The sequence below is a fragment of the Mycteria americana genome, chromosome 2 (genome assembly GCF_035582795.1).
Source record: "Mycteria americana isolate JAX WOST 10 ecotype Jacksonville Zoo and Gardens chromosome 2, USCA_MyAme_1.0, whole genome shotgun sequence".
Taxonomy (NCBI): Eukaryota; Metazoa; Chordata; class Aves; order Ciconiiformes; family Ciconiidae; genus Mycteria; species Mycteria americana.
In genome coordinates this window covers 100,157,006-100,182,025 of record NC_134366.1, presented here as the reverse complement: position 1 = coordinate 100,182,025, position 25,020 = coordinate 100,157,006, and the positions used below count along the sequence as shown (strand labels likewise).

At 38.4% G+C, this 25,020-nt stretch overlaps 1 long non-coding RNA gene across 5 annotated transcripts in view; it reads left to right on the top strand.

Moving 5' to 3' along the window:
• Nucleotides 1-311: 311 nt before the first annotated feature.
• The window catches only part of LOC142405924 (uncharacterized), a 757,404-nt gene continuing 732,695 nt past the window's right edge, over nucleotides 312-25,020 (top strand). For 4 of the 5 annotated variants that reach the window (XR_012774384.1, XR_012774382.1, XR_012774383.1 and 1 more), the window contains exon 1: nucleotides 312-370. This is a non-coding gene — a long non-coding RNA (uncharacterized LOC142405924). Of the gene's footprint in view, nucleotides 374-25,020 lie in introns of all 5 variants that reach the window. The other variant, XR_012774385.1, reaches the window with a different exon arrangement.

The following is a 25,020-nucleotide window of genomic DNA, read 5'->3' as shown; positions in this document are numbered from 1 at the left end:
CGCTATTTGCATGGCGACAGGTTGGCAAGCACAGCACAGGGTGGGGGAGAGCGGGAGCGGGACGTGCGGGACGTGGAGAGCGTGTCGGAGGATGCGCGGTTCCGGGTTCCGCCAGACCTTACCATCTATGGCCAGAGATCACACAGAGTTGATCTGACAAAGGGGCTTGCAACCGCCCGAGAGACCCCTTGCAACATTCCCCCCCTGCACAGAAGACTGAGAACTTTCTAGAACAAGAACCATGTCAGTCCTGAAGGGGCGTACCTGGAGGCGGGGATTAGCCTATAAAAGCCACGCCCCCCAGGGAACTGCGCGCAAGCCCACCACTGGAGGATTGCCATGTCTGTCATTGTCATCGCGGGATCCAAGGGTGGTGATATTTTTCCTTTCTCTTTCCTCCTCTCTTCTCCTTTCCTTTTCTCCCTTCTCTCTTCCTCTGCTCTTCCAATATATGCAAGTTTGGGATAAATTGTGATGGGTTGCCTGGAAAATAGCTCCATTGCCAAATCGCCTCTGTTCATTCATTGAGCTTGCCACTTCGTTAAGTTTGTCTGTTTGTGGAATTCACCAGTTAATACAGTTGCTGGCCAGACCGTTCCTCTGAGTCATTGTCGTGACTACCGACCACGCGGCTCTGTCGAGCAGAGATCGGCTTTTGTTGGTACACAAACCATCGGGGAATCGAAAAGATTCACCCATCTCGCAACCCACTGAGTGGGACGAGACAAGTCTGCACCCAGAGGGTGGTGGTAAATAGCTCCTTTTCAATCTGGCAACCTGTCACAAGTGGGGTCCCCCAGGGATCAATATTGGGCCCAACGCTGTTTAATATCTTCCTAAGTGATCTGGATGATGGGACCAAGTGTACTCTGATGAAGTTTGCTGATGATACCAAACTGAGTGGGGAAGTGGACACTTCAGCAGGGAGAGCCACCCTGCAGGAAGACCTGGACAGGCTGGAAGAGTGGGCTGACAAGAACCTTATGAAGTTCAACCAAGACAAATGTAAGGTCTTGCACCTGGGGAAACATAATCCAGGAGTGCAGCACAAGCTGGGTTCTACCTGGCTGGGGAGCAAATCTGTGGAAAGGGACCTGGGGTCCTGGTGGACAACAAGCTCAATATGAGCGAACAGTGTGCTGCTGCGGCAAAGAAAGCCAACAGGATACTAGGTTGCATTAACAAGGGCATCACCAGCAGAGATAAAGAAGTCATTATCCCACTCTACCCAGTGCTGGTGAGGCCACACCTGGAATATTCTGTTCAGTTTTGGTCCCTGTTATACAAAAAAGATGTGGACAAGCTGGAGAGGGTCCAGAGAAGGGCCACAAAGATGATCAAAGGACTGGGGAGCCTGCAATATGAGGAAAGGCTGAGAGAACTGGGTTTGTTCAGCCTTGAGAAAAGAAGGCTTAGGGGAGACCTTTTCACCATATTCTAGTATTTAAAGGGTGGCTACAAAGAAAATGGAGATTCCCTTTTTACAAGGAGTCACATAGAAAAGGTGAGGGGTAATGGGTACAAGCTACCCTTGGGGAGATTCCGATTGGACACAAGAGGAAAATTTTTCACGATGAGAACAACCAGCCGTTGGAATAATCTCCCCAGGGAAGTGGTGGATTCCCCAACATTGAACACTTTTAAGATTCGGCTGGACAGGGTGCTGGGCCATCTTGTCTAGACCATGCTTTTGCCAAAAAAGGTTGGACCAGATGATCCTTGAGGTCCCTTCCAAGCTGGTATTCTATGATTCTATGACTCTGTGATTCTTTTAGAAATGCTTCTGCCCCCAATTACCCCAAATCTGGCTATTACTTATATTCAAATAGAACTAAACAAATGTTGCTGAAATATGTTTTTGAGATCAACAATTGGAACTTGATAAAATAATTTTCTCCAGCAAGTAGGTTTGATAAAATGAATCAAGGAAAAATATTTTACCAAGATGATATTATTTCATCTCTTGAAATAAAATACTTCATGTTTTCAACTAAAATCAATTATCTGAGCCAAGCTTTATAACAATGTGATGAAGTAATCATAAAGTGAATGAAATATTCTCTCCCCACATTTTTGCTTAGTGAAGTTCCCAAAATAATCCTGCAGTTCTGCCCTGAATACAGGCTGAGCCTAACTTGATAATGCAGGAAGTATTCAAATATCTACTTCTTCCCTATGTTGTGTTTTTTAAAACAAACATCAAAAAAATCCTTTTATTTGTTTAGCATTTGAATTACCAACCTTTTACTTTTCTTGGATGTGCATTTGTTCTGCTGTTAAAGAGAAAGGGAAACAGAGACCTTTGATTTACCCTACCAGTGTCAGTGGATACTTCTTTTATCAGAAACATTGTTTGCCAATCAGGATGTTTTTTGTTAACTGAGTTCAAGAAAACAAGAAAGAAAACCTTACTAAAATCTGACAGATTACAATATAGCTATAAAGCAAAAGAAACAGATGAGTCCTGAAAGAATGATAAAATGAAAAATGAGGTGATAAGCAGTAGTCAGATGGATGGGCTGCTTATCTTGGTTGTCTGTGAAAGTAGGCATCAGAGTTCTGTTTTCCTGTAGACTTAATACAAAGGTGAGTTTTAGTGGTAAATCTGGAAGGAATCACTGAAGTATCTTTGCAATGATAACTCTTAAGCATATGTTGAAAATTCAAAATGGAGGATGGAGTTTGAGTATAGCATTTTGTTAGGGAAGATGACATACCTAAAAGTTGCCAAGAGTTTCTGCCTGGACTTCTGCTTTGTTCTAGAGTAAATGGGAAAGAGTAGATGTTAGCAAAGCTATGGTTGAAACAGTGTTATGCAATGAGAAATAAGGGCATAAGAGGCAATGATGTTGAAGAATGAAGCTCGTGGAGATTCATCTACTGCAGCAGCTGTCAGTCTCCTTTGTCCAGCATTGAGCAGTGTTGTCCCCCACTCTCCCAAAACCTTAGCCATTCTGCTGAACAATGTGGGTTTTTGGGTATTCAGGACTCCAGACTAAAAAGTTGTCTGCCTTTGTCTTTCCAACATAGATGAAGAAAAAAATGATTGTTTATTTTTCAAGACAGAACTAGGTTTCAAAATCGGTTTCCAGCTCTGTCCTGCCTCAAAGCTTGGAAGTATTGGTTTTCCAATGTTTTGATCCAATTGCTTTTCCAATGTTTTGGTACAATTGCATTTCCATATGTTCTATCCTCCTGAGTGAAAGTGTGAATCCAAACAGCAAAAACAAATCTATCATATTGAAGAATGAGATTTTAGCGTTGTTTCTTCTGTCTAGCATCATACATTTGTGATTAAATCAATGCTTGGGGATAGCTTCCTTCAAGAAAAGATCTTTGTTTTTATGTAAAGCAGTGCTTTCCAACTAGAAAATTCTGGTTTATGTTTTGTCAGCTGTAACTGGCTTTCTGAAGACTTGGCAAATGGGAAAATGAGAAATCTAGAAGAAAAATGGAAGGAGCTTGGACTTGATCCCTTTTTTTGCTAGCAGATCTCAGACTTTAGCACTTCATGCATCATCTATGGGTTCTTGTTTACTTACTAAGCTTGTCTTAAGCATTTGCAGCCCATCTTGATTGCATGTCTATACATATTTTCTTTGAGCTGATCTTGAGAATAGTTTTGGGTTTCCCACTGAAGTTTTGGGTTTTGTGTGTTGTTTGTTTGTTTGTTTTTGTAAGAAAATACTTTACTTCCTTTAGGAAAGGTTTTTCCTTGAACAAACGGAAGGCTGAAATGCAAGAATTCTGTGGTAGGGTTTTTTCCTTCCCCCATCAAAAAACCCAGACCATGTTTTGCCTCCTGAGAACCACAAAACAGTAGGATGGTATTATTATTCACTTGATATATTTTGGAGATAGAGCTCGGATACTTGATTCTTCTTTTCTTTTTGTAAACCTTGAGACTTGGATTACATCCCTATATTATAAACTCCGTAAGATGAAACTCTTCATCATAGGAAATATGCTTTGCTCAGGGATTTTTACCTAATATGTGTGAACAGAACACAGCCTACACTTTCTATGAGGTAGCATACTTCAGTGCTGTTAAGCCAAAGGCAAATATTTTGTTATCAGAAAACCTGAGTGAGCGTTTTCCACCCCACCTTCCCTTTTTTAAAATTATCCACTTCTGGCCAGCTTTACTGATGGCAGGATATTCTTTATTTCTCTGGTTTGTGAGTAGTTTCTCTTCTGAGAGCTGTCTCAATAATAAAACAGTGAATCATAGTGTTTACTAGAAGGGGAAAAAATGGTGTTTGGCAGACTTTGAAATTTTTCTCCATACATTCTTTGGAAAGAGAACCCTGTAAGAACATAAATACATCTAGTATTCTCAATACAGATTTAGTATATGCATACAGTTTGTTTTCTCATACTATTGTCTCTCTATTCTCTTCCTTTTGTTCCATTCATTTTTGGAACTCAGAGGATGAAGACCAGCCTTCTGTTCTATCAAAAATAAAACAACCATTTTCACAAATTGTATCAACAACAGGTGTTTGTAGTATCACACCTCAGAATCAAGATATTTAGTATTTTTCTTTGTGGGTGTGAGGTTGGGGGGCGGGGGGGTGGTGTTGGGTTTTTTTACATGCTTTCCAGAGGTTTCTTTTTTGCTTTTTTTCTTTGGTATCTCTGTTAATAGTTCCAAATGACACACACTCTCTGTTTTCAGAAACTAGTTTAAAGAGAATCCATTAAGCGCTCTATGAAACTTGCCACTTTATAATAGGCATTAATTGAAATGACTACATGTGATATCAGAAATATATAGAGTACTGATAATTCTCTTGGTCTCCATGTATATTAAATCAGGCTGAGGGATAAACCCTTGAGACATAGTGTTACTCTTATATAGGGTACTAAGTTATTTGTTATTATTTCTTGAATAAGCTATCCAGGAATAAAATAAAGCTCAATATTGCAACTTTATACCTTGTTTTATAACCCTAGAAGAACATGTGTACTCTTGCTTGAAAAATATATCCATGGATTGTTATACTGTTGACATACATTTGTAAGGACATAAAAAGAATGAGCCATTCTCTCCAGGTAGAGGACCCCCAGAAAAGCCAAAGATAACTTCTTACATAGCATAAAAATGATAAAGGGGCTGAGAAAATTGGCTTAAGAGGAAACACTGAAGTAGCTAAATATGAATGAGAGCTTGTCTGGGGGATAACTAATGGAGAAGATCGGGACCAGAAACATCTGAGGAACATAAACGCTATGTGTGGAGAGGAATTATATAGTGCAAACCTTTCTCCCCTGCCCCCCCCACCCCAGCATAACTAAGACCAATGAGATAAAATTGAGAGAGCATCATAGAAGGCTTCAAGTCAGTTATACCAGACTCCAAAATAATCTCTCAAGAAAAAATATGGAAATTCATTGTATACAATATACAAACAGTGGATTAAAAAAAAGAATTCTTCTTTAAAGTAGTGCTGTGGTGAAATAATCCTATATGTGATAGCGGATCAGAAGCAGAACAGATCTTTTAGCTTTTGCTCAGAGTTATCACTCTATATGCATTTGATAAATGTAATTCTGAAAACTTACTATCTGACATAAGAATTGTTTGCAAACGAAGAAATTCAAGTGCTCCTTGTTTTCAAAGAACAGATTTTACCTATGATACTCTTACAGTGGTGTCTGCGAAAAACTGTTTTGACTTGATTAAGACTAATTGTAAAGGAGAACCGAGCGAAGCACTGTCTTAGTGATTTTTTTTTTGTGATTGTACAGCATTTCTAAACCATGTAAAAACCTACATAGTCACTGGTATTTAATTTATTATTTTATTATCACTCAGGACAGGAGAGGTTTTTATGCTTGCTGTGATTCCTAAATTTCAAAAATATGATAACACCTAATTTTCATAGCTTTTGTAACCTTTCTGTGGAGCTCACTAGTAAGATTGGATGGAAGTTCTCCTGCAAATTTTTTCTTTCCCACCTCAGTCAAAGTTTAAATTGGAAAGCCTAACAGAAATTTTCAGGGGAAGGAAACTCAAAATGCTTTGCTGATACCATGTCCGTTTAAAATACTTATGTATTAAAACATGGTCTTGCACCAATTTATAAAAAAGCAGCTAAAAGTCAAAATAAAAATGAATTTATTAAATTTACTGAAACAAGAACTTTAAGACTTTTTGAATATTTTGCTGTAAATTTTTTTGTTTTCCAAGCTTATATGGCTTCTTCTGATATATTCTGTTGTCCTAGTCTGTGATGTCAGAGTATGAATGATTGTGAACTCTGTGTGCTTTAGGCGTCAGTATATGCAGAAATAACTCCAAACAGTTTCCTGTACAATGGGATGTGGATTGTCTAATAATGTTTTTTTTTTCCTTTTCAAACCCAAATATGTGTACAAGTGTTTGGGGTACACGGGAGTGCTGGTGAATAAATTATTTGAAGCTTTAAAATATTTCCTCAGATTAACAACTGCAGGGCTGTTATCTGTAATTTGTGGATGGTACATTTTGCTCAGCCTGAAATAATTCAATTTAATTAACACTGTCCACAGTAATAAATTGATTTTGGATTTGTTATATGTAGACTGTTTACACAAGACTTGTGTCTATAGAAATCTTACTGAATTTATTCCGGAAAGTTCAAAGCTTAAGAAATGTTTGCAGACTCATTTCATTGTAACAAGGAAAGGAAACCATTGTGTTTCTATGCTGCACAGTTCCCAGTTCACATTTACTCTGGATGAGTTTACCCGTGCTGACCATACACAGCTGTTGTAGATCCTGAAGGGCATTTTGGGATTGATTAACCATCTGCTGGTTCTCACTGTAACAGCTCAGTGACAACAGCATGAGGGAATTTGCTTTAGATAATCTGCAAAAATGTGGGCAGTACAAATATGCTTTTTCCAGCAGCTGCTCTGATTGGTATTCTTGCTACTGCTGTTGTGTAATAGGATTTGGATTCGATCTGATCTTTGCAAGTTTATCTGTATTGGTTCTGTGTAGAACACCTAATTTGCAGCTTTAAAAAAAGGGCTCTTGATTTGCTGCAGTGTCAGAATTTACTGCTTCTTTAGGCAGCACTATCAACACAAGCACTGATTAAAATGTGTTACATATTAATATAAGGAAAAGGTATATTTGGAACTTAATAGGACATTTGCAAAGTTGGCACTTCATAATTTTACTGGGTAAGCACAAGTCTGAAACTGCAAGGAGGTCTTTCTAACTTAAGCAGAGTGAAAGTGCTAATTTGGAAGGAAAATAAAAAAAAAAACCAACACCCAAAGATAGCTGATGTATTACCAGATAACTGGGGACCAGATAATTCTCATGGTTGCTATTCCAAATAAGACAAATATCCATTCTAAATGAGAGCTGGACATATGGTGCAAAGTTTCTCATGCTGAGTGGAAAATAGCTGGCCAAAATCTGCAATGTGTTACAAAGCTAGATATAAGTTCATTTCTGCAAATGTGTTTTGACTGTCCTCTCTCTCTCTATTTTAAAAACGTAGTATTTTGACGGGAATCATGAGAGGTGAAATAATGTTTTAAATGCACTTTACTCTTTCTAATGCATATATATATTTCAGAATCATAAAAATAGGTATGATACAGAAATAACATAAATAGCATGTGTTGGGGGGGAAGATTAGTGATGACTGAACACTGTATACTAGATAACATTGTATAGAACAGTATTGTCAATAATAACTAACTCTGTTCTAAAATAAATAAATATTTACATGAACGGAGCAGGACGGTAATTCTTTAACATCTCGCATTTATTATGCAAAAGAAGGGGTTTAGACAGATATGGAGAGTTTGGATAAAATCCATATGGCATAAGAGGATTTTTAAAATAAAGCTTACCAAAATCTCAGGCCAAAGAAGTGATTATTAAACCCCCTGGCTTTTGTTATTGTCTTTGGTGCCATTAATAGCACTCTGTCACCAGTCACTTCCATCCCCCCCAAAGGGAAACCGGTAATAACAAAAAGTACCATTACCTTCTAATGCTTTTAGGGCTTTTCTGTTCATATGTCTTCTTGCTTACTATGATGCTGTGTGTCCACAAACACACAAGTTAAATATCTTAGTACGAATTGTGAACTGGGCGTCTAACAGGAGATGGAGCAGCACAGTTCCATGTTATTGAAATGGTGCTTGAAATGGATGGGGTAAGCAAGCATTAAGAAAATTATTCTCCTGTAGCCGGGTTTCTGCTGGGTAATTTGATATGTCACAGTGCGATCCAGTCTGAAATGTGACTGTACCTTATGATAAACTACAGTACATGTTTGGAAAAGAGCAATGGCAATAATGGTGCTGTCAGTTTATTCCAACACTGTTACTCCTGTAGAGTCGGGGAGTGACTCTACTTCCTGATTTGTTGCATGTCTCCATCGAGAAGCTGCTGCCAAATCACCTTCTGCCTGACTTACTCTCATAGAGACAGTGCAAAATTCCTAACAAACCAATTACATTAAAAAATGTCTTTTTTTCTATACCATAATTTAAAACCATGTTTGCTTACTTCTAACAAGCTTCATTTCTTACTTTGCATTTCATTTTCTTAACTACATTTTCCAAAATGAAATTATCTTGCTAGATACTCAAAATGTGGTGGGTTTTGATTGCCCCATCACAAGTGCTGCTTAGCTTGATTTAAACTCTATAAGGGCTAGTTGTAAAGCACAATCCTTTTTTCTCAATTGTGTTTATGTGAACAAGATATCCCAGCTGCTTCAATAAGACTCCATGTAGTTGCGTAGTCATCCATACAGTTTGTAGGCCATAAAAAATGATTGCAATCACACAATCTAACCTCTGTCATGACACAGTCAAAGCTGAGAGAAGGCCACAAATATCTGTCCTTTAGAATCACAGAATCCTAGAATATCTCAAGTTGGAAGGCACCCATAAGAATCATCAAGTCCAACTCCCTGCTTCTCGCAGGACTGCCTAAAATGAAAGCACATGACTAAGAGCATTGTCCAGACGCTCCTTGAACTCTGACAGGCTTGGTGCCATGACCACTTCCCTGGGGAGCCTGTTCCAGTGACCGACCGCCCTCTCAGTGAAGAACCTTTTCCTAATGCGCAATTTGAACTTCCTCTGATGCAGCTTCATTCCATTTCCTCATGTCCTGTCACTGGTCACCAGAGAGAGGAGATCAGCACCTCGTCCTCCACTGTCCCCCTCGAGGAAGTTGTAGACTGCGATGAGGTCACCCCTCAGCTTTCTCTTCTCTAAACTGAACAAACCAGGTGACCTCAGCCACTCCTCACTCCTCGTAAGTCTTGTCCTTGAGGCCTTTCATCATCTTGGTTGCCCTCCTCTGGACACACTATAATAGTTTGATGTCCTTCTTATATTAAGGTGCCCAAAACTGCACACAGTACTTGAGGTGGGGCTGCACCAGTGCAGTATAGAGTGGGACAGTCACCTCCCTCAACCGGCTAGCTATGCTGTGCTTGATGCACCTGGTTGGCCCTTTTGGACACGGTTGACCCTTGTGGCTGCCAGGGCACACTGTTGACTGATATTCAATTTGCCATCAACCCAAACCCCCAGATCTCTTTCTGAGGGACTGCTCTCCAGCCTCTTGTCCCCCAATTTGTACATATAACCAGGATTACCCCATCCCAGGTGCAGAATCCAGCACTTGCTCTTGTTAAAATTCATATGGCAGGTGATTGCCCAGCTCTCTAGTCTATCCAGATCTCTCTGTATGGCCTGTCTACCCTAGAGATGGACCGTTATCCCCATCATTGTTTGGTTTCACTTTGTTATAGTACCTTAAATATTATTTTTTTACCATCTCTTTTCATAAAAGTAATATCTTCTGCATTTTTTTTCCCTCCCTCAGCTGTATTGCATCTCAGTTTTAAATCTGTAGAAGGTTCCATAGCTGTTTCAGAGGGAGAAGGGGGAAATTTTGTGAAACTTGATAATATTTTTGCTGTTTGAATGATGGCAGTCTATTAAGATAGTTTGTGCTTTGTACTGTTCTGCTGAATTTGCTTTTGGGAAATTATGTGTTTTGATTCTAAAATTCTATTTTCTTGTGTAAAATATGTTTACAGCAATGAGATTTTTTGTATAGTAAACATTTAAAACAAAGCAGCCCCAGATTCTCCAGAAAGCTGAGAAATAACCAATATACTTTTACATAATTTCATTTCTTTCCCTTCTCTCTTCTCAGTAGTGCAAACGTTGTAAATGATAGGAAAATTTTAAGAGTTAAAAAGTTTGTAAGTGATATTTAATATACTGAAATTTATACAACCGGCCCCTGCTTTTGCTGTATATTTTAAAAATAGAAGGGTTTGTATTGATTTTTGTTGTTCTTGTTGAAGGTATAAGCGATTTTGAAAGTAGCAATGGTAGTAATGGGGAAAGGTTACATTTACTGAAGAAAGATCATTCCTGCTACACTTTGGGAGCTTTTGCTGAAAGGTGATTTTTGCTACTGGAATTAGACATAGCAAATTCTCAGACTTTAGTGGTTTAGTTTCAAAACATAAATGACTAGTTCAGAGGCAGCCAAGAAACTCTGATAAGCTTCAATTTTCCTCAGTGCTGAGGAATGAAACACACATCTTAGATGGCTGACTTCTGTTAAGCTGAGGTAGTGTGAAAATGTTTCTTCTCAGTAAAACTGTATTCAATAAGATAGTACAGCACAGAAGACTATTTTAAATTCCTTCTTCTAAAAAGTACTGAGAGTTGATCTAACTTGGCATTCTCTGAAAACAGTGGGAGTTTTTCAGTAGGAATGGGTTTAGCTGCATATAGAATAACTTTGAAAATCCCTACAGTTGCTCTTACGCTGCTTTAACTGTTTCTATACTTGAGAGGGAACGTGACATATTAAAATACAGTATTTTTATATTGGTGCAGCTGTATGTAAGCAAGAGGCTGTATGCATTAGTACTCTAGTGATACCAGTTGTCCTCTGTTTTTCCCAGGTTCTACATGCAAAATAGTTATATTAGGATAAATACTTGTTAACTGGGCCTTTAGGGAAGCAATTTATAGCAAATGTGCTGTTCCATGACCTGCATCTAATTCAGCAAAATGCTTTTCATAAGTGCCTTGGAATGTGCTTTTCATAAGACCTTAGAATTCTGCCACAAGGAACAACATACTTACAGTTGTTTTAGTATTTGTAAATACTAAAACCTGGTGTCCAGATTACACTTGCACATGCTTATGGCATAATACTTGTGTCCAAAGTATATCTAAACCATTCTAAATGTCCATTGCCACTTGCTTTCCTCTCTCTGTGTTCTCTTTTATTTCTCCAAAGCCAATCCCTTTTTCTAAGTTTTCTGAAGTCTTTTAATTCATGTTTTCATTCAGATTTCCATCAGTGTTAGGCAATCCTGTTAGACTTTTTTGTATTGTTAGCATGGCACTGGTTTCTTCACCACACTCCAGGCCACTTGCCAAGACAAATTCACCAGCAGCCTGATGCTCCAGGAGTACATGCGTCTGCCTCTGCCATTGCCAAGTTGCAGCCATGTCTGAGCTGAGCTCAGCAGCTCTGTTGCAGTTTCTAACAGCACTTGGCTTTTTGGAGTTTCATAAACACACTGGGTTAGTTAATATATGAGATTCTGAAGTGGGAGATTCTGTTTGACAGAACCTATGAATAACTGTATGGCCTTCTGAGGCTTATCTTCATCCAGTGAAACTAAGTCCAGTTCTCTCTTACCATTGGCCTGGTCTTTCATCTCTGCTTATTTCCCAGAAATGTGGTCTGGTTCAGTAACCCAGTCTTGACCAACTTATGGTATTCTTTTGGCAGTCTCAGTTGCCTTTGGCTGTCTCTGTTTTTCTTTTCCTGTAGAGAGACTTCTCACAGAACTCCACAGAACACCACACTGGCTGGCAGTCTGGAGCATTCATTAATTTTTTTCTGATCCATTGTGCTAGCAACAACTGCTTCTCCATGCAGGAGCAAACAGAGGAGTAAAGAACACACTGAAAGGAATGCTCATTTATTAACTCAGTAGAGAGTGGACCTAGAAAATCAAGACATATTTTTATGTTCTATGACAGTTTTGTTGCTGTGCTCAGTTTGTCATAGATTATAATATCATCTGAACCAAAACAGCCCTGGGGTTTCCATGAATGTTTTCTCTATAATACAGCAGATAGAGCACAATGATGTGTTGGTTTTTTTCTCCTCTGCTAGAACTGAATCAATAGCTTCTGTACTACACACAAAAAAGTCTTTAGTCACTTTTGTTTGTTGTCTCAGCATCTGAAAACTTTTATGCCTATACAGACCTGGAAATGCAAACTGCTTAAATAAACTGTGTGGAGCTTCTGGTATTTGCCTCTGTGTCTCCTCACTGCATTATCATTCTGTAGTAGCATACTAACAACACAAAATCTGTCATGCTATAGCCAACTGGACCTTTATTTCTAAGGAAGGCTCTTACTGTATATTTCATTAATCATTTGCTGTTACTGCCCCGCAGCTCTATGTCGGGTCTGGTGTCACTACTAAGTGCCAGGTCCTGCACTTGGTCTCAACAACCCCATACAACGCTACAGGCTTGGGGAAGAGTGGCTGGGAAACTGCCTGGTGGAAAAGGACCTGGGGGTGTTGGTTGACAGCCACCTGAATATGAGCCAGCAGTGTGCCCAAGTGGCCAAGAAGGCCAATAGCATCCTGGCTTGTATCAGAAATAGCGTGGCTAGCAGGACTAGGGAAGTGATTGTCCCTTAGTACTCAGCACTGGTAAGGCCACACCTCGAATACTGTGTTCAGTTTTGGGCCCCTCACTACAAGAAAGACATTGAAGTGCTGGAGCACATTCATAGAAGAGCAAGGAAGCTGGTGAAGGGTCTAGAGAACAAGTCCTATGAAGAGTGGCTGAGGGAACTGGGGTTGTTTAGCCTGGAGAAAAGGAGGCTGAGGGGAGACCTTATAGGTCTCTACAACTACCTGAAAGGAGGTTGTAGTGAGGTGGGGGTCAGTCTCTTCTCCCAAGTGACGAGCGATAGGACAAGAGGAAATGGCCTCAAGTTGCACCAGGGGAGGTTTAGATTGGATATTAAGAAAAATTTCTTCACTGAAGGGTTGTCAAGCACTGGAACAGGCTGCCCAGGGAAGTGTCACCATCTTCCCTGGGCACCCTGTTCCACCCTCCCTGGCGGTATTTAAAAGTTGTATAGATGTGGTGCTTAGGGACTTGGTTTAGTGGTGGACTTGGCACTGTTAGGTTTACGTTTGGACTTGATGATCTTAAAAGTCTTTTCCAACCCAAATGTTTCTGTGATTCTAGCACAGGAATTGCCAGAGGGATGTACATTTCTGCAGAGTATCAGAGTCTGCATCCAGCAGTGTACACCTGACAAAGCAGTTGAGGTGTACGGGAGAAGCTTTAGAGTTGGTAATGTGCAAGCAGAAAATGTTATTAGAGAAAGACAGCAAATATAAATGTAGGTGTTTAAAGTAGGTGTTACAATACTGGACAAAGTAAGCTTCAGAAACAGGAACAGAGGGTAGTGGTAGTATTTACTCCTCTAGTAACATGCTTTGTTTTCTCATTATCAGTGCAGGCTTCTATGGAAAAAGATCAGATCTGACCTTTTAACTGACTTAAAAGTAATTTCTAGGCAGATAGTCAAGCTCACTTTCAAGAGATTAGCAGAATTTCTAGCATCAAATATCCATTCTGGATATGTTCAGCATACCCAATATGAAATTTCCTAAGATATGTCTTCTCCCCTCCCCTTTTTCCTTCAAATCACTTTTTGGCAATACTTATCACTTTTGAGTGTTTTCCTTTCTCCCTAATGCATTCTTTCATGATTACGCTATCTGAGTTTCTTTGTACTTCGATGTAGTAGTCTGAAGTCCTGAAAGTTACTTTATTTTTTCCCAAATACTAAATATACTAAATATACAAAAAGATTTGACCCATTCCAGCCTTTCTTGGAGTTTTGTTCATATATCTGCAGGTGGTCAGAGACTCTCAGCTCCTGGTTGCACCTTCTTTTATCACAGTGCAATCCAGTAGGCATGACAAGGTTAAGTCCTAGGTGGCCTTCTAAATGCTCCTGGCACACAAGGGCTAAACCTTACTGTTTGTAAAATGGGGTTAATCTCAGGTGTTCTGTTGCAGTTGTTTCTGTGCTGTCTGAAGTTGCATTTGGCTTTTTCAGTTCCACAAATATACCAGTTTGGTTTATGTATAAGAGGTTGAATGGAACACAGTATCTGGCTCTGACGTTTGGAATGATATCAAAAAGGGAATTTATTCCTGCTTTTTAACTTAATTCTTGTTACCTATGGAGTTGAATTCTGGAAACATTAGTTCATGCTTATTATGGCAGCATGTTGTGTTTTGTTCAGTGTTTTCATGTAAAATGAAGTTTTAAAATACAAGATGTGCTAGTTTTAGGGACATCAATCATTCATACAGAAGAAAGTATTCAAATGCTATGATTTACAAAGTACTGGATGACAGTAGACCATTTTTTTTCTGAATGGGGAGGTGCAGCCTTTATATGCTCACTAGTGGTGCTTTCCATAGATGACCGTTATCCAGAGTAGCAAAAGTCTGTTTTGGTTTTTTTTGTCCCCTTTGGTGTCCTCCTTCATATTATTCAAGACAAAGGAAACATTATGGAATTGTTTTCTCCCTTGCCTCTCTTCTTTTCCTACTCCTGTATTTCATTCCTCAATGCTCATTCAATGCCTAATGCTCTTTTCTAATGCTCAACCTGATTTTTGGACTTTTGCTGAGAACTGAGTCAACTCTTCACAACTGTTCCAAGAAACCTTTGTTGAGTGATAGAAGCTATGGTTGAGTCTATCACTGTGCATAGGTAGGGTTAGCAACATTATTTTCCATACGGGCATTACACATCATGCACCGGTACTGAATGTTTGATCCATTTTATTGCCCAGCTATTCAGTATTATGGAAACCTTTTAAAAATCTTTGCAGATAGTTTTAGATTTATTTTTCAAGGTAGTCAAAACCTTAACATACTTCAGCTGCTCAGTGGTCATCTTTGTCTCACTTTTCACATAGCTTAAATATGCTGAACAGCTCAAATCCCAATACAAATTTCTGTCGTATTTAGAAGCAATCACCTGTGAGCTTCATTGGGGCTTATGTGCTCCTCATGACTTCCAGCACATGAATAGTGAAGATTCACTATGCTTCTCAATATCATCTTGATTTCTACATCCTTTCAGTGTTTGTGGCTTTCTTATATGCATTTTTTCCAGCGTGTTATACAAAGAAAGTTCCAAATAAATTGCAAACTTGAATTTTCTTTCCAATAACTTAACTTCCAGTTTCAATACTTCTTTATTTCTTTGTGGAACAAGCGTCAATTTGTCCCACTGTCACTGTCCCTTCTTTATTTACATTTCAGCAGGCTATTGAGCAGTTATCTAACAAATAATCACTACAATTCCGACTATATTTTGGAGAAAATTCCTTAATAGAAGAGAAATGACCACCCTTTCCTGAAACAATTTAGAAGACTCAGGAGAGAAGTTGCTCCCAGTCTTTGTCCCTTAGGAAAAAACATGTTAAAATCCACTCTTCTTCTAGAGCCTTTGTAAAACATTACTTGAGCTATGTTAGAGCGATGGCCAGCTCTGAAATTGTAAAATTAGTAGCAACAGCTCAATTCATTTTCTCTCTGTAGTGTTTTATGCAGCAAAAGGTAAATTCCTACTTTCAAAGGAAAAATAGGTAAGTTTTTTCTTGCCAAATTAATTGTGAGAAAATGTAATGTAGTTTTTAATATCACTTCATAAAAAAATGAAATGTCTTTAAACTTTACTTTGAGACAATTTAGAACATGCTTGCTTCTATTCCAGAACATTTTTCCATCTTTCTCATTTTTTATTACAAGAAACGGAGGTGTCATAACTGACATAAAATAAAAGCTGTAATTATGACAAATAATGATTGATATAATGCTATCTGCTTTCTTAGCAGGACAAGCCGTTTTGAATTTCAAGATATGCAGTATTATCTGTTTTGCCTCTCGGATGAAAGTAATGCTTAACTCATGTTTCATTTATAACTGATATTTTTTACCTTTCTTAGTAGCTAGAACAATAGAAAATTTAATCTCACATAAGATACTAATTTTCTAGAAATCAATTGCTTCAATGACTGCACTGACTTCTCCTTAAGAAGAAGGCAAACTTTTTTTTTTTTTTGCAAATATCCGAGATGTTATGTTTCAGTTCTACTATCCCTATGGTGATATAAGCAGATTTCTATTATGCTTTTTCCCTCCTTACCTTTAAAGAAATATAGGCAGTGTACATATTCTTCAGGAATAATGAAAAGGCTGAGATCCTTCAGTTCTGGCTATAAGAATATTCAGGAACTCTTGAAGTTAATATCCTATCACATTGCCATTTCTTGAAAACATTTGTTTGTATGCAAATATGCTTGAATATCTTGCATAATAAAGTTCACCACATAGATAAAACTATAGAGATATTTAATTACTCTAAAAAATAGAAAATGCACTATTTGAACTTGACAGAAAGGGTAGCTACTAAAACCATATTTAAGTATTAGATATGTGTAACAGAAAGTCATAAATGGCCGAAGAGTACTGTAGACCTTCTTTGCCTTATCACTAGAATAATTCACACATACAAATAGCTACATACAGGGATAAAATATGCATAAGTTTCACAACAACCACCTGGAAGTAAAAGAGTTCAGTGCCTCCAAATTTTGGATAACAGGGTTTTTTCCTGTTTGTTGTGGGATAGGAGCCCATGAGCTAGCTACCAAGGTTAGCTGATGTGTACAGAGACACAGCTTACAAAGTAGTATTTTTAGTATTAGCTCAAGAGACTGTGGGTTTGCTGAGACTTGAGAGACTTTATCTTACCCCATGCATACTACATTTGTATCTTTTTTATTTTACTGAGCAAGAAAACATCTATTTTCAAGAAAACTGAATTTGTCAGTTGTTGTACCTAAGTAATAACAATAGTCTAATCACATAGTCTAATAATCACGCAATTCTCATTTGACTAACATCCCCGTTGGTTCAATGGTATGTCTTTCCCAAAGTACAGGGCTGCAGATTCTCATCTCAATTTCCAACTTTAGTCTGATACTCTTGGTCTTTGCGCTCCTCCTCTCTCTCATGGTGACACACACCAAGCTGTTCTTGAGTAGATCCATACAAAGTTGTTTTGCCAAATTGAAACAGGGTAAACCTTTGACAAAATTGTTGTATTGTTTCCGAAGTGTTTCAAGCAGTGACAGTTTAAAAGCATTTATAAGCACAAAATAGTCCTGTCGGTAAGCTTTCTTACAGGATTAAAATGGTTCTAATGAGAAGTCATGTATTACAAATGTAAAATATCAGCTTTGGACAGGCTGTGATTATTTCACTTCCAATGTTTAATCTAATAATAGCATGATATTTACCTAAGTAAAGCATACAGTGGTTATTCATAGAAAATACCAACTAGATAAATATATGAAAGATAAAGGACAACTGAGAAACCCAGGCATGTAACTTACTAGCTTTGATATGGGAAATAGTTCTGTTTTTAAGGTCATAATGAATATATAAATACATATATAACTTTAAACAAGGGGGGGGGGGTATTTTTTCTTCTAGAGCAGTGATGATTTCCCTATGTTCTACTACGGTTTTCAACTCTTTATGGCTGGTTTCTGTCAATTTTAGATGTGAATAAGTAATATCTTGTGAACATAATTAGAGGTGGAATTGTGCAAATAACTAGATTAGTTATGACTATCACATAGCCTGCAAAGCTAACCTGAGTGCAACTGCAACTTCCAAAACTTGTTTAAATAAAATGAAGACTGATTTTAATTATTTGTGCTGCCACAGCAAATAGGAGCTCTAGTATGAGGCCAAGAGTTCTGCATGCCAGATGCCATGCAAAAGCAAAAGTAGTACAGTCCCTGCCTCTAAGAATTTGGAGTCCAAATATGAAGCTCAGGACAGAACACATAAGCCCAGAAAAATGGCATAAGTACTAGGGAAAACTGAGTTATGTTAGCATGATTGGCAGTGGCCAAGACATGTCATCACTGTGGGTAATTAGAAAAATCATTGTATATACAATGTAATTTCTGATGCAAAATGTAAAACACATTTTTTCTCCAAATAAACTCTTAAATATATGCACTGTCAGTGTTCTTGACATATATAAAGTCTGAATTAGATGTTGGTTGAGAAGAATAAGGAAACTATCTTATAGTTTATTCCATTTCTCTCAAGATTTATGAACTGTCACAGAAACTGTTAATCTTAAAAAAAAACTCCAAGAAAATTTAAAAATTATATTAAAAAACCCTAGTTCAATATCCTCTTCTCCATTAAGACTCTTCAACTGCTAATGCCAGATGTCCAGCTAGGATACCACTACAACGAATAATGGGCAAAACGTCTAAACTAACCGTTCCTGCTATATAACTGGATAACTTCTCAGGGGCACCTGTGAAAGTTAGGTGTTTAGGTCACTTTTCCTTTATGACCATCTTTGGGCACAGCTAGTCCCAACATGTACTGCATAAGTTTTACTCCTTACCCTCATATGAATAATGAAGGTATTAGAATACTCAATATTTATCTGTCTTTCTATTGCCACACCTGGTGAATCAGATCCTTAATTAGTCTAAATAAAATTTGAAAATTAAGCTGATTATGTAGTTTAAAAAAAAAAAAAAGACAATGATAATACTAATCACTTTTGAAAACTTAGCTCTGTGTCTCTAACTTTCAGTAACCAGAGGGACTAAGTTTACATTAACAGAATATATCTATGAATGTACGGACCTTTCATGTATGATTATACCTTTTGCATACATACACCTCAAATCACCCTTATAGTCAATGAATGCTGTAGGGAAGTAACTAATACATATTTATTGGCAGAGGTGCAGATAATTTTGTAGTACTATTCATTAGAGAGAGACTAAATAACATTAGTAATCATGCATGACAAATCTAAAGTAAGCCCCCAAAATGCAAATATACAGACAGAAGTTTTCTAGAGGTTAAATTGATCAATGAGGACATATTAGAATAGGCATCAAAGTTGGGGGAGCAGCATAATGCATTAGGAGATAAATTTTCCCTACAGAGAATAATTTTGACTGTGTAATGGTTCAGCAAGCAGGCTTACTGAAGCAAACACAATGCGTTATTAAGGAACATTTAGATGATATTAAGTAGGCAAATATTCCGTTCACAGAATGAGCAAGCTTAGTTAGAGTACATGACCTTCATTAGAAACCTTAAAAACACTTCCTAAAATGCATTTCTAGAACTGGATGAACCTAATTTGGAAAACAAAGGATAATTTGTACCAGACAAATTCTGCTTTCCTCCTCCACCCCTGCAACAGTGTAAAATGTGATAATCTTTCTTTTTGTTTGAAAGTTGTTATTGATATGCCTCAGGGACTCTGGACATTTCAGTGTATTTTCAGCCCAAACGAAATCTACAAGTGTCACATTTGTGAACTTCTATCATATTTTATAAGTCCAATTTAACTCTTTGTACTAACAATATTCGATATAAACTGCTATTGTTCTATGCGTACTATAAAGAGTAGATAAACTGCCCTTTGAGGGTTTTATGAAATTTAACTATGTAACTATCATAATTAGAAAACTTGCATAATTAATGCATGTGCAGTGTGGTCTTTATTTTGTAAATACCTGTCTGGGGCAAAAATTTGCATGCTTATATGATCTTACATGTAGCAATTGAGAATATCACTTTCCTTTTTAGTTTCTTTTTTCTGTTTGGGTTTTTTCCCCCTTAAAAAAAAAAAAAAAAAGCTTAAAGGGATTCTGAAGTAATCTGTGAAGTGTTTTTTCATAAGTGCAAGAAAAAAACACCCAAAACGCATCAAAGAAAATCATAGTCTAACGAACTGCCTTGAAACTTTTCTATGTATTATCACAAATTACCATAATGTGTATAATAGAAGGATTTTCTTCTTAGTATACTGCAGAACTTCAGGGTAACAGTATCTTCAAAGTCCAGCAAATGTTTTTCTAATAATGATAATTAGATAATATTTGAATTAGTATAAGTCTTATGTGTCAGTGTATGTATGTGCATGTATATATATTTTTTACATATATATATGTATGTATGTGTGTGAGTATATATATATATATATATATATATATATATATATAAGATGAAAGACACTGTACCTCCCCCAATGAGCGAAACAAGACACCTGGCAACAACTGACATGGAGAAGGGTGAGGTACTCAACAACTTTTTTGCCTCTGTCTTCACCAGCAAGTGCTCTAGCCACACCGCCCAGTTCACAGAATCCAAAGGCAGGGACGGGGAGAATGAAGTACTGCCCACTGTAGAAGAAGATCAGGTTCGAGACCATCTAAGGAACCTGAATGTGCACAAGTCCATGGGACCTGATGAGATACATCCGAGGGTCCTGAGGGAACTGGCAGATGAAGTTGCTAAGCCACTGTCCATCATATTTGAAAAGTCGTGGCAGACTGGTGAAGTTCCTAGTGATTGGAAAAGGGGAAACATAACCCCCATTTTTAAAAAGGGGAAACAAGGAAGACCCGGGGAACTACAGGCCAGTCAGTCTCACCTCTGTGCCTGGCAAGATCATGGAGCAGATCCTCCTGGAAATTATGCTAAGGCACATGGAGAACAGAGATGATTGGTGACAGCCTACATGGCTTCACTAAGGGCAAATCGTGCCTGACAAATTTGGTGGCCTTCTGTGACAAGGTTACAGCATTGGTGGATAAGGGAAGAGTGACTGACATCATCTACCTGGACTTGTGCAAATATTTGATATTGTCCTGCACAACATCCTTGTCTCTAAAATGGAGAGACATGGATTTGACAGGTGGACCACTTGGTGGATAAGGAATTGGCTGGATGCTTGTACTCAAAGAGTTGTGGTCAACAGCTGGATGTCCAGGTGGAGACCAGCAACTAGTGGTGTTCCTCAGGGGCCCATACTGGGATCAGTATTATTTAACATCTTTGTCGGGGACATGGACAGTGAGATTGAGTGCACCCTTATCAAGTCTGCAGATGACACCAAGCTGAGTGGTGCAGTTGATACTCTAGAGGGAAGGGATGCCATCCAGAGGGACCTTGACAGGCTAGAGAGGTGCGCCTGTGTGAACCGCATGAAGTCCAACAAGGCCGAGTCCTGCACCTGGGTTGGGGCAATCCCAAACAGGCTGGGTGATGAGTGGATTGAGAGCAGCCCTGCAGAGAAGGACTTAGGGGTATTGGTGGATGAAAAACTGAATATGAGCTGGCAATGTATGCTCACAGCCCAGAAAGCCAACTGTACCCTGGGCTGCATCAAAAGAAGCATGGCCAGCAGGTTGAGGGAGGTCATTCTCCCCCTCTACTCTGCTCTTGTGAGGCCCCACCTGGAGTATTGTGTTCAGCTCTGGAGTTCCTAGCATAAGAAAGATGTGGACCTGCACGAGTGGGACCAGATGAGGGCCAAAGATGACAAGGGGCTGGAACACCTCCCGTATGAGGACAGGCTGAGAGGGTTGGGGTTGTTTAGCCTAAAGAAGAGAAGGCTCTGGGGAGAGCTTATAGCAGCCTTCTAGTACTTAAAGGGGACCTACATGAAAGATGGGGAGGGACTCTTTTATCAGGGAGTGTAGTGATAGGACAAGGGGTACCAATTTTAAACTGAATAAGGGTAGATTTAGATTAGATATTAGGAAGAAATTCTTTACTGTGAGGGTGGCGAGACAGTGGAACAGGTTGCCCAGAGAAGTTGTGGATGCCCCCTCCCTGGAACTGTTCAAGGCCAGCTTGGATGAGGCTTTGAGCAACCTGATCTCAGGGGGTTTGGAACTAGATGATCTTTAAGGTCCCTTCCAACCCCAAGCATTCTATGATTCTACAATTCTATGGTATATACATACATGTATACAAAGAAAGAAGAAAATCCTATATACATAAATAGAAGGGTATGTGTATATATACACGTGTGTGTACATATGTATATTTAAGATAATGCCACAATTTCAGTAACTTATGGAAGTTCTTGATAGCATTGCATACCAGCAAATAGGTAGCAGTGATTGAATTCAAATGGCTCCCTAACTTGTGCCATCTTAATTGCTGTGCCCTGGCCTGTTCATGCAGTCAATTGTGCCCTAGGAAATGGGACCTGGAACAGATAAAGCAGCCTTGCAGAGAGAAGTTCTACTCCCTTTAAAATTGATAGCAAAATGCTAACAAGCCAGGAAGGACTGAAAAACAAAAAGCAGAGGAATGCTGTTCAGTAGAAATTGCTGTTCAGGGCAAGGAATTCTTTTTCAGAAGATTGGATCTAGGAAAATAAGTATGTTTGCGTAGAAGAATTACAGGAAAAGAAGAAAGAAAAAAGGGCCTATCTCTCTAATGGATAAATCTATACAGACATATATCAGTTAATGACTCTATAGCAATTTATTGCAACTCCAGACTTCATCTATTATAAATTGCTGATGGAACTTGTGTCACAGAAAGCTAGCATGAGAGAAAAAGGCAGACATAAGACAATGTCTTCTGTATCATTAAGACACAAGAGCCAATAACAGAGACAGAAGCGGAGAGTTTGCCCATGTAGGTGCCTAAAGCCTTCTTCATACATAACAATTTAGCTATCTCAAGTGCAACAGCTTAAGTAACAAAAATAACAAAGCTGTGGATACAGTTGTAACTGTGTAACATCTCAGTTTAAGAAACAGAAATCATAGGTAAGTATAATATAGTTTTATTCCCATGTAGCCCCTATGTAAGAATGTAAGCTGGGGAAATTATAAAATAAATAAATAATAAAAACTTGTACATGTCCCCTATATTGAAATTCCTAGGTTTAGACAAGAAAGTCTTAAGAGCTAGGCTTGTCTATCGTAAATACAGGATACGGTATTCAAACAAAATAGGTAGAATTAAGCATGATGTTAATTGAATGATTTGAGTGTATGGAAGACTGAATGGCTCAGAACCAAGAGGAATAAAATGAAACATTTTTATATTCTAGAAGATTGCCCTCATCTCGTGCCCAACATCTTCATCCCAATTCTCCATATGCTGAGATGAAACAGGACTTTGCAACAGTAATCACAATTGTTCTGTCAGTAATATCAATTTTCACTGAAGAGTTACTTACATCTAGTATTTGATGCGTGACTCTGAATTTAAAATGTATAACATATGTATACATATATACATATATGTATAACCAAAGTGCTATTTATCTGGACCTCACAAAAGTGATCTTTACTTGCTAGCTAATCATAGATGAAGAAATGTATGAGAAAGAAAGAAACGGAAAAAAAAAAGAAGGAAGGAAATTTCTGCAAAACACATACTCTTCATATTTCCTGTCTCACAATTAATGAAGCTTTTATTTAATTTTATGGTCATGAATGCAGTTTTATTTTGTATGGTAAGCTTACCTGGAGAAACATGCAGAGCTTTCTAATTGAGATTTCCAAGGAAACAAAGTTTATATAATCACACTGTAATCACACAGACCTTAGCCTGTGTCATCTCACTCTGTGCTTCATTCTCCACCTATTTGCAAAAATGTTTGAATACATTGACTGAGTTAAAGAAATCCCAAGAAAAACTATGTTAATACAGATTTGCTGAGAACTGATAGCTGGGTAAAGATGAGACTGCTGAGGTATGGCTGGGATGCATTTGTACTGTAATTTATTTAGAAGCTGCGGGGTGGCCAACCTGTATGCATGCAGTCCTAGAAAAGATGTGGCATCTGCTGTCATCTCCTAGCAAAGATGACAAAGGGACATGACAGAGAGGACACAGGACTGAAGTGTCAACAGGGCAGGTGATTCCAGAAAATAGAACCTAAATCCACCAAATGGAACAACTTGGTTTTACTTAAGGCCAGGGTAAGACACAAGGAAAAGACAGTAGTGAGACACTATTTCATTTGGTAGTTGTGAACTTATTAGTCAGATCCTTGAAGGTGTGTGAAAGAGAAAAAAATAATGGGGGATTTACTACTTTTTAAATGTCTCTCCAACAGCTGCCAAATGGAGCTCTTGAAAGACTAAGGCATTTGGCTTTTTAGTGCATTTGTTACACGCAAGCAGTGCATTCATTACGGTTTTTGACATTAAGTTGCATAACAACTGAATCTGTCCAAAAGAAATTTTGTCAAAAACTTAATTATATAAAATAATTGAACCAGCAGGTATCCTATATTCTTACTGACTGTGTATAAAAGAAACATACAGTGTGTTTTGTAAAAATAATTTACTAACCACACAATTTTCTGACAAGACTGGGGGCTGTAAAAATAAACTAATAATAAAATAAGCTAGGAAGGAGACATTTGCATTTATAGCAATGAAGTTCTAATTTTATAATCATCTTAAATCAAGACTTATGAAAATGTAATGAAGTCCAATTTACTGTTAATAGTTGTTTCATTTCTCTGAGAATAAACTTTTTCTTGCATTTCAATAAAGTACACTGATAGTAAATAATTTAAGCAGCATGGTACAACAGATAGTGTTATATATATTTTAAATGAAGCTGTTTAAGGAAAAAAAAAAGTAATGGCTTGAAGAGCAAAGTGCTTTGGGAGGAAGGAAACAGTAAAAGCAGCCTTAGAGGAAAAATAAACAAGTTTTCTAATGTTTTGTGAATAAAAAATAAGTTGCTTACAGTTTCATATAAGCATTATGTTCTCTTAAATGCTGTCTTTGCTCTGAGGAAGCCCTGTGGCTGTGACCAGGACTGTCCCTCTGTCCAGGTCCTGAGGGCACTGCAGGACCTACTGTCCCAGTCCCTCTGTCCCCCACCCTGTCCATGCCCCAGGACCCCATTTCAGCCCCCAGGGCTATGAGCCCCTGCCCCAGCAATGCTGCAGCAGGGCCGGTCTCCAGTTCCCCATGTCCTGGTCCATCCTTGGCCCATCCCCAGGGAGGTGCCCGATGCCCAGGCCCCGGTGCCCCCAAGCTGCCCGGCTCCTGGC